The sequence below is a fragment of the Ailuropoda melanoleuca genome, chromosome 6 (assembly GCF_002007445.2).
Source record: "Ailuropoda melanoleuca isolate Jingjing chromosome 6, ASM200744v2, whole genome shotgun sequence".
In the NCBI taxonomy this organism is placed as follows: Eukaryota; Metazoa; Chordata; class Mammalia; order Carnivora; family Ursidae; genus Ailuropoda; species Ailuropoda melanoleuca.
Window position 1 is genome coordinate 33,905,289 of NC_048223.1, and position 13,505 is coordinate 33,918,793.

General features: G+C 42.0%; 1 protein-coding gene across 2 annotated transcripts in view; it reads left to right on the top strand.

Annotated features, from left to right (window-relative positions):
* The first annotated feature begins 9,980 nt into the window (after positions 1-9,980).
* Positions 9,981-13,505, top strand: part of ULK4 (unc-51 like kinase 4) — a 589,354-nt gene continuing 585,829 nt past the window's right edge. For both annotated transcript variants that reach the window (XM_002923807.4, XM_034662175.1), the window contains exon 1: positions 9,981-10,090. The gene's annotated coding sequence lies outside the window, so the exon portion shown is untranslated. The remainder of the gene's footprint in view (positions 10,091-13,505) is intronic.

Sequence of the window (13,505 nt, forward strand, 5' to 3'; positions counted from 1 at the left end):
GATGACAAGAGAGGAATGATGTCCAAGGAGGCTTTAACTTCCTGTGGCCATTAGGCATTGCCTGTGAATGTTGTTGCTCTTTACTTCTGGGCTTTTCTCTATCTAGAAAAGTGGATTTGCTATTTAAAAGTTCCCCCACTGGGAGGATTTTCTTTCCTTTAGTTTTCAAAGCCATCTTTCTTTGTCTTTCATATCTGTAATGCCAAGGCAGTCCACTTCTGGTTGGTTCCAAGAAACCTTGCAGAGAACATTGTAAGCCAAGGCTTGAATTTTTCAATAGCCAACTGGTCAAAAGGAACATCCCAAGAGGAAAAAGCTATGGGTTAAAAAGGGGTTTCTAGGGGTGCCTTGCTGTCTCAGTGGGTAGAGCACTCTTGATCTCAGGGTCATGAGTTCAAGCTCCTTGTTGGGTGTCGAGTTTACTTTAAAAAATAAAGCGTTTTTTAAAAAGGGAGGGTTTCTATGCATCAAGAATAGTCATGCTGGGAGTGTAAGGAAACTGCTTAGGCAGCTCGCTAATGCCTTCAGGACCTACAATTAACACAGTGGTAATAACACTGGACACACCCATCTAAATGGTTTGTTGGATCATAAAACTCAGTTAATGATAAGAAGCTCGTATCCCAAGGGTACTTACTATCTAATGGTATCTACCAGGGGCCTTTAAGAAGTGTTTCTCAAAGGTAGTTACTTGATGAAGAGAGGGTGCTCTGTTTCAAGTTCGTGGGCACCACCCTGGGCTAATGCAGTCAGAGCTGACCACACCATCCATGTGAATCTGACACAGATACTTAGAGTAGCATTGCATCCATTGGAGTATGCGGACCAAATCACAGAGCTACTTGCTCATTAGCCTGGACAGGCTGGAGAGGCTCTTTTGTTCCTGGATCCGCTCAAATTTGGCATCTTTTTCATATAATTTAGTAGACGCAGTGTAACACATCTGAATGTTTTGCTTCAGAAATCCAAAGAGGTCCAGCAAACATTGGGCATCCTTCTTAGTGGTAGAGATACAAGGTGTGGTAGTTCCCTCTTGAGTTTGAAGCAGGGACCACTGGCTTGTCAGAAAATTCAACCAAATGAAAGGTATCTGAATTCTCTTAGGGTTTCTTAAGATTCATCTCCTACACTCACAGGGTAAATACGTATTACCAGGGAATCTAGAGGACCTGTTATTTCCATCTTTCCTGATTCTATCAGCATTGTGGCCTCAATATAATGAACCTGTGTGATATCCTGTAGGATGATGAGAGGGTTGACGTTGCTATGAGCTAAACTTTGGCACAGAGCCAGAGTGGATATAACCCTGAGGCAAAATTTAGAAGTGCACTATTCACCTCTGTATCAGGTGAAAAAAAAACCACCTGATTTCCCCCCACTCTATATCCTGAGATAAAGAAAAACACATCTACCAAATAAGTTACGTACTAGATGCTAGGAAGGTTGATTTACTGCCGTCAGGAGATCACATCTGGAAGAGCAAGTGCAATGTTTAAAACAACAACCGATGAAGCCTATGGTAATAATCCATTGTCATTTTGCAAGAGCTTTTGTTCAAGTCAGTTTTGTTCAAAGCCAGTGCCAAGTACCCCCTGGCAGTCCAGGAATTTCCCTTTCCCTGGTGCACTGTTACTTTGATCAATGGTTTCAAGTCTTCTTGGAGAATACCGGGAGGAAGATTCACAGTAAGTTTCTGTGCGTGGTGAAAGTATTTTTTCTCATGGGCATTTGGGCCTCCCATTCATTCAAAAGCTTCCTGATCTGTCTTAGGTATGGCACTTGGGTGAGGGGCCATGAGTTTCCATCACAGTGTTTCAAATTATACCTCTGTTTTCCAGACCTAAACTTTTTTGGGGGCAGGGTCCTAAAATCAAATAGTATCTTAGTACACTGTTATCTATTTTAGTAGTAGAGATTACACAATCAAGTAGCCCCATTAAATATTCCCATGGGTGAGCACATTCTGTTTATCTCTCCATCCCTGCTGGCTATTACGGTAACCATGACCACCTGGACTCTTGAAGTCAAGAGCTGCTTGATCAGACCTTCCTGGGATCCCACCATTCCCATTGAAACAAAGGAGCCCTTTTCAACTATAACATTGCCCACTCCACAGCCTACGAGAAAAGCCACTCAAGTTCTTTTTAAAACGTGTTTATACTTCTCTCCCAATATGTTTCTCAAGACTTTAATGAAGTAAGCGTCTTCTGTGTTGCGTTGGGACACATATTAAGGGGAGGTTAGGTCCCCTCTTAAAGTTGTTGGAGCCTTTTCTCTATATCAATGGCTCTCAAAGTATGGTGCAGGGAACCCTGGGGGTCTCTAAGCCCCCTTCAGGGTATGTACAGGCTCAGAACTATTTTCATAGTAATACCTGCCTTTTCCACTCTGATTCTCTCACGAGTGTACCGTGAAGTTTTCCAGAGGCTACATGACTTGACATCTCAGTAGACTGAATGCAGGGGCAGACGTGAGAATCCAGCTCTCTCCATTGAAGCTAGACCCTAAGGAGATTTACAAAACACTGCAATCTTCATCACTACATTTTTTTTCTTTTGAAAAATATAGTTATGTTTATCAAAATATGTTATTTATGTGAAAATGTAAGTGATTTATTCTTCTTTAGTTAAATATTATTACGTAAATATTTTTTAATTTCTGAGTTTGGGGGCGCCTGGGTGGCGCAGTTGTTAAGCGTCTGCCTTTGGCTCAGGCCGTGAGCTCGGTGTTCTGGGATCGAGCCCCACATCAGGCTCCTGTGCTGGGAGCCTGCTTCTTCCTCTCCCACTCCCCCTGCTTGTGTTCCCTCTCTCGCTGGCTGTCTCTCTCTGTCAAATAAATAAAAAACAAAATCTTTAAAAAAAATTTCTGAGTTTGAATTGTTGATATGATAAATATCAATAGCTATACCACATGTGAACAAAATCTCTTTGGGATCTTCAGTGATTTTTTTAAAGATGTATTTATTTGAGTGAGAGAGGGAGAGAGCAAGTGGGGGGAGGGGCAGAGGGAGAGGGAGAGAGAATCCCCAAGCAGACTCCCTGTTGAAGGCAGAGTCCAACATGGGGCTTGATCCCAGGACCCTGAGATCATGACCCAAACTGAAATCAAGGGTCAGACACTCAACTGACTGAGCTCCCTAGGTGCCCCAGGGTCTTGAATAATTTTTAAGAGTGGAAAGACATCCTGAGACCGAAAAGTTTGAGGACTTTTGACCCATGTTTTATATCGTGGAGCTTTTGACATTAAAACACACCAGGTCACTGGTGAGACCAGTTTTAATCAACTAAGAAAATAGACTATAAATTCAGCTGATGTAATTTGCAATCCACAGGATTAAACTTTTTTTTCAATTAAATCATGTAGATTTGAAATAAGAGATTCTTTTATCACAGTCATGCAAATTCCTGAGGTTTTATTCCATGCTTCAAACCGAGAATTTAGGAACTTAACACTGTCCAGCCCCATTAGAAGAAGCTGTCTCAAGTCATGGGTCTTAAATTCTTTGTGGGGTATGTGTGTGTATGTGTCCTGCAGCAATTACATTTTACTTTCAAGCCTTTTTTCAATTGGATATCGAACCCAGGTGACTACAGATAATAATTTCAATCATTATTTTCCCTCATTCTGCTATAGATTGCCAAATTCTCATCCCTTAAAATGAGCTAGATTTCATCGCCTTGGTCCCCAGGCAGACCTGATATCCTGCTCACATTTGCTTTGAAATTTTAGGGTCTTTCTTTAGTTTGCATCCACTCTTGGGATCAATTTCCACATTAGCCAGGGCTCTTAACTGGAAGCAACAGAAATGGACTTTGATTAAACAAAATGGGAATATATTGATAAGATACTGGGCAGTTCACAGAAATATTGGAAAGACTGGGGAATTGGGCTAAAAAAGAAAAAACAAAAAACAACCAACCCAAGAAAGAATAAAGAGAACCATAGGACTAAAACTGGGGCTAGGGTCCGAACCATAACTGTGATCAAGGTTAGGGTTAGGATCAGGGCTCAGATTGGGGTAAGGGCTTGGGTCCAGGCTAATCCAGAGATAGAATTATGTTTGGGATATGGCTAAAGTCAGGGTTACAGTTGGGGCTAGGATTACATTTAGGGCTGACATAGGTCTAGGGTTGAAAGAGTCGATTCGGGGTTATGGCTTAGGCTAGGCTTTTATGGCTCTTGCTAACCTTAGGACAAAGAGAGCCATAGGCCTAGAGCTGGGGTTACTTCTAGTGCTATAGTTAGAATTACAGTTAAGGCTAGTGTAAGCTTCATTTGGTGAATGCAGTTCATGCTCCTGACCTTTCACCACAGTTTTTTCTCTCTGGCTAGTGCCCTCATCCTCCAGTTACTTCCTTCTGCAGAAATGTACTCGTCTGGGAACAGCAACCACCTCAACCTTGGAAATTAGGCAGCTCAACCCTAGTAGTTTTCCACCCATATTTGACTGCTACCAGCATTCAAAAGTGACATCTCATCCTCAAGGTGGAACCAATTCTAGGTTGCAATTTATGGCTCAGGGCTACTAGTGGGTTCAGGCCAAATCTTGGCTCCAGGTAGTCCACATTCCTGCTTCGCTGTTCCTATGCCCTGTCCTATTTTCATTATTCCCCTCTTTCTAGGAACACTTCCTACTAAATCACATGCACAAGAATCCCCTCCTCAGGCTCTACTTCTAGGCAACGGAACCCAAGGTATTGAGCAATGACTTGACTATAAGAAGGAGATTCATGTTCTGCACTGCCAAAGACGGACAGTCATCCACAATGCCTATCTTAAAGAAAAGCAAGATGCGTAACCCCCATTGACAATGTATTCTAGTCCAGGGACACTATTTCTCTCTCCAGTTCCAGTAGAACTCTGTGAGACAGAATGCTATCTTTCTGTTCACTGCTTTAGACCCAGGAGTGAATGTCTTGCCTGATGTATAGTAGGCCCTGAGTGTATATTTGTTGAATCAGTGCATGGTTAGTACACAGGATTCCTATGATCCTGCTCCCAGTCTGTTGCCAGCTCCAGAGGGTTACCACGCCAGACTTTTTCCTCTCATAATTTGATGTAAGCCACAGGCTGACTATTAGTGTAGTTCAGAGCTATAAATGACTCCCCACCACACACGGTGCACTGTCTTGTCTTAACCACCCCCCTCCCTATGTTCTCACTGTCATCCTGTCCCTTCGTTCTCTGCAGGTGATTTTTCTTTCTTCCATGCTATAAATTTTTTTTTAAAGATTTTATTTATTTATTCAACAGAGATAGAGACAGCCAGTGAGAGAGGGAACACAAGCAGGGGGAGTGGGGAGAGGAAGAAGCAGGCTCATAGCAGAAGAGCCTGATGTGGGGCTCGATCCCATAACACCGGGATCACGCCCTGAGCCGAAGGCAGACGCCCAACCGCTGTGCCACCCAGGCGCCCCTAAATTTTAAAACCCAAATTATTCAGAATCATCTCCAACTACTTCATAAATAGAGATCTCAACCGATCGAAATAAATAAGCTAGAAGCAGACCTTTAGTATATTAAAAAAAAAAACACAAACCAAAAAACCGGTCTACAATGAAGGAGGCATCACAAGTGCCTGAGGAAAGGGAGAATGTTAGTGCTGAGAAAATTGGTTAATTATTCTGAGGCATAATAAAGTTAGAACCTAATTCCATAAAGTTCACCAAAATAAATTCCAGATGAACTAAATAATCCCATATTAAAACTGAAACAATAAAAGTAGAAAAACAGGTGAATGGCAAATCTCCACACGGGAAATGCCTTCCTAAGCTTACAGATAATTTTCTACAGATCACAAAGGAAATGTTAAACCTGTGACACTACCCTATCACATGTGAATGTATCCTCAAGCAGAAAATCAGAACTGCTTCCCGAGATGGATGGATAAGAACATTCCTTTCGGTTTTACTAGGAAAGAGGAAAGGGAACCAGCCCTTCCCCCTTTCAGAAACCGTTAGAGAGGCTGGCTTAATAATTTGGCTTGAGATTTGTTAAGAGAAAACTCAAAATGCAAATAATCTACAGACTCTGCATTCCCAAAGGTAGCAATCAGGAGTGGGCAACATTTGTTTAGGGAAATTCTGTAACAACCTTCCTGCTGATGAAAGATTAGATCAGTTCTGGGGCGCCTGGGTGGCACAGCGGTTAAGCGTCTGCCTTCGGCTCAGGGCATGATCTCGGCATTACGGGATCAAGCCCCACATCAGGCTCCTCTGCTGTGAGCCTGCTTCTTCCTCTCCCACTCCCCCTGCTTGTGTTCCCTCTCTCACTGGCTGTCTCTATCTCTGTCAAATAAATAAATAAAATCCTTACAAAAAAAAAGATTAGATCAGTTCTGTCCAGAAGAGGTGAGGAATGGGTAGGGAGTTCAGATGCTCCATCAGATACGATGGTGGGACTGAGACAATATTCCCCTGAAGACAAAGAAGGAGGGATGTCAGTCCTGGACTGAGTAGACAATGAAAGAAGGGAAAATGAAGCTATTGGGAAAGTCTGAGAAAGGAGGGTGGTGCGTGGCTGGGCAGCTTGGAGAATGTAGATGAACCACATTTCATTTTGTCCATCTGTGGGTATGTGTATATATGTGTGTATATATAAAACATATACATATGCTATGTATCATTTAAAAATATATATTCATTTACCTTATGTGATGTACAGGTAGAGTAGGTAGTGTAGTTATGTGGTTTCGAATCTGAACTTTACAAAGTGTGTCTCTTCTAGCCAGCCCTGCACGCACCCAGGTCCTCGCCAACAGTCAGCAGTTACTGGCTTCTTGTCCTTCCTTCAAGGAGGTGTTGGAGCTATTCTTTGCATATATGAACAAATACCTGCATGTACTCTTGCTCCTCTTTTTTATGAATGGAAGTCTATTACGCTTAGTGTTATGCACCTTGCTTTTCCCCCTTAATAACTAGTCTTGGAGATGTTTTTATATCAATACACACAGAGCAAATTAATTTCTAATTTAATCCGTGTCTTCCTGATAGACATTTATTATCAGTTTTTTAAAATTATAGATGAAAAAAAATAAAATTATAGATGAGGCTGCACTGAACACTTTTTGCATATATTATTTTTTAAATGTAATATATATACATATATACTAAACATATATAATTATATATAAATAATTTATATGATATAATTATATATGAATATATAATTAAATATAATATACATAATTATATATGTCATATGTATGATATATATAATTTATATATGATATGTATCATATATAATTATATATTATATGGTATATATGTAAATCATATATATATATGATTTAGATAAGTTTTTAGAAGAGCTGCTAGGCCAATGGGGATGTGCATTTGTTATTTGATAGATATTGCCAAACTGCTCTCCCACCAGCAGTGTGAAAGTACCTGCTTTCTAACACCCTTATCATGATTATGTCTAACACTCACTTTTAAGTCCTTTCCTTTTTTGTGTTGTAACCTCTGTTATTACCACACCATCAGTAAAATATGTTTTGCACAGTAACATGGGCTTTGGGGAAGGAAGAAGAAGAAAGCACCGTCAGGTGCAAGAGGGGGAGCAGGGTCAGAGACAAAAAGGGTGTGCTGGAGATAAGACGGGGAGAAGGGAGCAATCACTAAGGAATTTGTTGCACGAAGTAACCAAAAAAATGTAATTTCTCTAGAAATCTAGTCCATCCTGGAGTTGCCACAGCATGTGTAATAGATGTTACAGTGATTAATTTTTGTTATTAAAGGGAAAAGACATCCCAGGAGGCCAGAAATTTTAAAGACTATGGGTTACATCATAAGGTTGAAAATCTCCCATCCAGGAGGGTGGTGGCATCTGGCTCTCCCAGTGTATTTACACATGTAAGCCGGTGCTAGAGGAATGATCATGCTCTCTCCCAAGCCTTCAGAGTAATGGGGTACTTTGGTCTTGAGGCTCTCAGAACTTGAGCTTGTGTCTCCAGGATAGTCCATTCCCTAAGCTGGTAACCTGAGGGTGGAGCACATCATATCTTAGGGAGAGCTGGAGACCACAGTGCAACATGGTCAGCTTCTGTGTCTAGTTCTCTCAACCCAGAAGAGAGCCATGGAAACCATCTCCTGCCCTCTGAATTTATGTCCCAGTTAGATTTTTCCCCCTTTTGTTTCATTCATTTCTGCTTTTATCTTTAATAATATTTTCCTCCTATTTATTTCCACTGGGATAATTTTGCTGTTATTTTTCTAAGCTCACTGCCCTTGAATTAAACCCAGAAACAAGTAATTGCTAAATCCACAATCATAGTAACTTCAAAACATCTTTCTCAGGAAGTGGCAGAGCAATCAGAATAAAGCAACTTAACAAGAAGGTTTGGAAGATTTGAACATGTCATTTAATAAGCTTGAAAATATTCATATGAAAATTTGAACACAACAAATAAGAAATAGATCTTTTTTCCAAACTGTGGAACATATAAAAATATTAACCATTTATTACAAAACAAAGGAAATTTCAGTAGCTTCCCCAAACCAAATACATGCAGGCCAACAAGAACAAAATATATCCAGCAAAAAAGCAAACAAAGGCCCAACTCTTAAATATCTCTTGGATTAAAGAAAAAAGAGAATGCAAACTATAGATGCTATGCATGTTCACATCTATAATGATATTAATAATTTTGATGTTTTAGTCTGGTTTCTGCAATGTTTTTGTTTCATTGGTTTGCTTATTTAAATCTCTTTCATGTTAGGGGCTTTCCTTATATATCTTGATATCTCTGGCTATGTATTCATATGCAAGAGTAAGGCACTAAAAGGGCTCATTCAGTGTTTATTGCACATTTTGGGGGGGTTATCGTTTAGCGAACTTTGTTTAGAAGAAATAAGGCACTGAGGTAGCTGAGATAGCTCTTTTGTTGGGAGACCTTCTCTTCTGCAGGTATTAAGGAAATCTCTTTCCCCAACAGGGAAAATTGCCAATTTTTTTCACCAAAGATCAAAACACAAGCTGCTGCCATCATTCTGGGCAGAAAAAGCCTCAGTGTTCAGAAGGCATTCTTCATTTTCCATTGCTTTTGGCCTTTGCCTCACGTCATTTAGAAAGTATTTCCAAGTTCTATCCTGAAAGCAGAAGCCACTGAGAAAGATTCCTGAGAATGTAGGAAGGGTTAGAAGTCAAAGAATAGCTGTGATTCACCTGAGATCAAAGAGATGCACAGCTCCTCCACATACAGGTTTGCAAAGCGTGGTCCCTGATCAGCAACATCCACACCACCTGGTAACTTGATAGAAATGCAAAATTTTGGGTCTCATCCGGAAGCACAGAATCAGACGTTCTGTGTGCGAGGCCCAGAAATGCGTTTCAACAAGCGTTCCAGGTAATGCTGATGCTAAAGTTTGAGAACCACTGACCTAACTTGATGGGAGGAAGAGGGGAGCTGGTGTTATCCCGTGGCTGGAATTGGAGGACGTGGAATTTTAAAAGCCATAAGCAATCAACTCGAGATGGAGGGTGTGGTCTGTTTTCTCATGTGCAAGAAGCAAGGTAATTCAGTCTTCTCTTTTCTAAAGGGTGAGGAACCCAAGAAACGTGGCTTCTTTCTGAGCCATTAATTACCCAGACCATGTCGCCTCGTCCTTGAGCTCCGGAAACGTCAGAAAAAGAATGGAAGGAAACAGAGGAGGGCAGTGTAAGGCAGGAAGAAATGACAAGGGCCCAGGCTTTCATAGGCCCCAACTGCTCATCTTTTGCCCAAGCAGGCTCTCCTTATTTTCCTAAAACCCCAGTCCCCACACCCAGTTAGGTTGGACAAACGGTCCGCCACGGCCCCTCCACTTCCGGGCTCTAGCCAATAGGAACTCAAACTGCTCAGCCAGTCAGCGCCCAGCGCTGCTTCCGGCGTTCTGCGTGCTGCCCTGGAGACGGGATGGGAGAATCCAAACGCAGAGGGGTGCTGGATACACACTACCTTAAACTGCGCCTGCGCGTTCCATTTTGCTCCATTGTTTCACCCCGGGCCTTGGCCAGTGGACCTGCCCCGAAGGATTAGAGGCCCAGAGGCGCGCCGTGGCGGGAGCTTTTCACCGGATCCGCGGCTTCTCCCCACCAATTGTTCCAGGTGAGTGGCAGTGGCAGTTTTAGGGTTTACGAATTTGGAGTCGTGTCTTCCTGAGCGGGTGCGGGGGACACTACAGGCCTGGAGGGGCGCCATCCTACCTGCCCTTCCTCCGTGAACCCTGTGCCTCTCGCATCTTCTCTCTTCGCGCTCTGCTTTGTTATCGTGTTAAACTAAAAACCTTAAACAGTTTTCTCGAGGCTTTGGTCCCGGACACATGGGACACCGCTTCGAGGACTTAGGTGCAGGGGGGATTCGGGACTGTAGGCTTCGGGGGATGCGCTTTATGGACGCCCCAGATTCGAAGTTTTTCCCCTTAAAACTTGGCGACGCTTCCCGAGTTCTAAGCCGGCTGTGCCGACGGATGTCCATGGTCGTAGAGAGGCAGTGAAAACGACCAGTTCTCTGGTCATGAGCTTCTTGGAGTGAGAGGTGTTTACGTAGCGACTCAGCGCCTGCACTTTCGAGGTCAGTTAACGTCTGTAGTTAATTCAGCCTGTCAAGGAGGAGCACTTGTTGAATGCTTGGCCCAGTGCCTGCTACCTTTTATGCCTTCCAAAAAGGTTGTTTTAGCCTGTGGTTAACGAAGTTGAGCGTGCATCAGGTGGGGTGAATTAAACCACAGATGGCTGGGCTCTGCTTCCAGAGTTTCTGATTCAGTAGGTCTGGGCTGGGGCAGCTGCTGCTAGTTGAGGAGTTAATGATATGAAGGTAGAGGTTAGTGAAGGGAGGGTTCTGGTCTTTATCTGCGTGCCTCTATCACCTGGTCATTTTCAGAGTTTGTTGAATGTAGGCCCGGCTCCTGAAGCTTAAATGCTCATTTGCTCTTAGGTGTGATTTGTTCTGACTTCTGGCTTCTCTGATAATACCTTGGTGAACTTGTAGATCGAAAGTCTTTAAAGACGTGCCATGCCTTTAGAAAATGTGGAAGACTAAACTGTGGTGTCAGTAAATGTGCACTTGGTAAGAAAACAATAAAGAAACCCTAGGAAGTGATAACTGTGAAAGTCTGAATGATTGAATTGGAAAGGACGAGGAGTTGTGATTGCCACAGGCTCAGGAAGGGACTTCTGGAGTAGCAGGCAACGTGATGTTCTTCACCTGGGTGGTGATCACAAGGATGTCCCTCTTATAATAATTCATTAAACTATACATTTATTTTGTGGGGTTTTCTGTATTTGTGTCTTATTTTGCAATTTAAGAGGTTACATATCTAAAAAATGCATATTATTTTTTTAATAATAATTTTTATTGTGTTATGTTAGTCACTATACAGTACATCCTTTGTTTTTGATGTAGTGTTCCATGATTCATTATTTGTGTATAACACCCAGTGCATAATACCCATCGCCGGCCTATCCCAATCCTCCACCTCCCTCCCCTCTGAAGCCCTCAGTTTGTTTCCCAGAGTCCGTAGTCTCTAGTAGTTCATTCCCCTTTCTGTTTACCCCCCCTTCATTCGTCCCTTCCTTCTCCTATCGATCTCCCTGCTATTTCTTATGTTCCATAAATGAGTGAAATCATACGATAATTGTCTTTCTCTGTTTGACTTATTTCACTTAACATAATCTCTTCCAGTCCCGTCCATGTTGCTGCAAATGTTGGGTAATCGTTCTTTCTGATGGCTGAGTAATATTCCATTGTATATATGGACCACAGCTTCTTTATCCATTCGTCTATTGAAGGGCATCTCAGCTCCTTCCACAATTTAGCTATTGTGGACAATGCTGCTATGAACGTTGGGGTGCATATGGCCCTTCTCTTCAGTACGTCTGTATCTTTGGGGTAGATACCCAGTAGTGCAATTGCTGGATCATAGGGTAGCTCTATTTTTAACTTTTTAAGGGACCTCCATACTGTTTTCCAAAGTGGCTGTACCAACTTGCATTCCCACCAACAGTGTAAGAGGGGTCCCCTTTCTCCACATCCTCTCCAACATTTGTTGTTTCTTGCCTTGTCCATTTTTGCCATTCTAACTGGCGTAATGTGGTATCTCAGTGTGGTTTTGATTTGAATTTCCCTGATGGCTAATGATCTTGAACATTTTTTCATGTGTCTGTTAGCCATTTGTATGTCTTCATTGGAAAAGTGTTCATATCTTCTGCACATTTTTTGATTTGTTTCTCGTGTATTGAGTTTGAGAAGTTCTTTGTAGATCTCAGATACCAGTCTTTTTTTTTTTTTTTTAAAGATGTTATTTATTTATTTGACAGAGATAGAGACAGCCAGCGAGAGAGGGAACACAAGCAGGGGGAGTGGGAGAGGAAGAAGCAGGCTCATAGTGGAAGAGCCTGATGTGGGGCTCGATCCCATAACGCCGGGATCACGCCCTGAGCCGAAGGCAGACGCTTAACTGCTGTGCCACCAAGGCGCCCCTCAGATACCAGTCTTTTATCTGTAGTGTCATTTGCAAATATCTTCTCCCATTCCGTGAGCTGCCTCTTAGTTTTTTTGACTGTTTCCTTGGCTGTTCAGAAGCTTTTTATCTTGATGAAGTCCCACAAGTTCATTTTATTTTTTGTTTCTCTTGACTTTGGAGATGTGTCATGAAAAAAGTTGCTGTGGCCAATGTCAAAGAGGTTATAGCCTGTGTTCTCCTCTAGAATTTTGATGGATTCCTGTCTCATATCGAGGTCTTTCATCCAGTTGGAGTTTATCTTTGAGTATGGTGTGTGTGAGAGAGTGGTCAAGTTTCATTCTTTTGCACGTAGCTGTCCAATTTTCCCAGCACTGTTTATTGAAGAGACTATCTTTTTTCCACTGGATGTTTTTACCTGCTTTGTCAAAGATTAGTTGCCCATAGAGCCGAGGGTCCATTTCTGGGATCTCTATTCTGCTCCATTGGTCTATGTGTCTGTTTTTGTGCCAGTACCATGCTGTCTTTGTGATCACAGCTTTGTAGTACAGCTTGAAATCTGGCAACGTGATGCCCCCAGCTTTGTTTTTCCTTTTCAACAATTCCTTGGCGATTCGAGGCCTTTTCTGGTTCCATACAAATTTAAGGGCTATTTGTTCCAGCTCTTTGAAAAATGCCATTGGTATTTTGATCGGGCTGGCATTGAAAGTGTAGGTTGCTCTGGGTAGCATAGACATTTTAGCTATGTTTATTTTTCTGATCCATGAGCATGGAATATTTTTCCATCTTTTTGTGTCTTCAATATCTTTCAAGCATGATCTGTAGTTTCTAGAGTATAGATCCTTTACCTCTCTGGTTAAGTTAATTCCGAGATAATGTATGATTTTTGGTGCTATTGTAAATGGAATCGATTCCCTAATTTCTCTTTCTTCAGTCTCATTGTTCATGTATAGAAAACCTCTCTGGTTAAGTTAATTCCGAGATAATGTATGATTTTTGGTGCTATTGTAAATGGAATTCTAGTAATTTGGGGGTGGAGTCTTTTGGGTTTTCCATATAGAG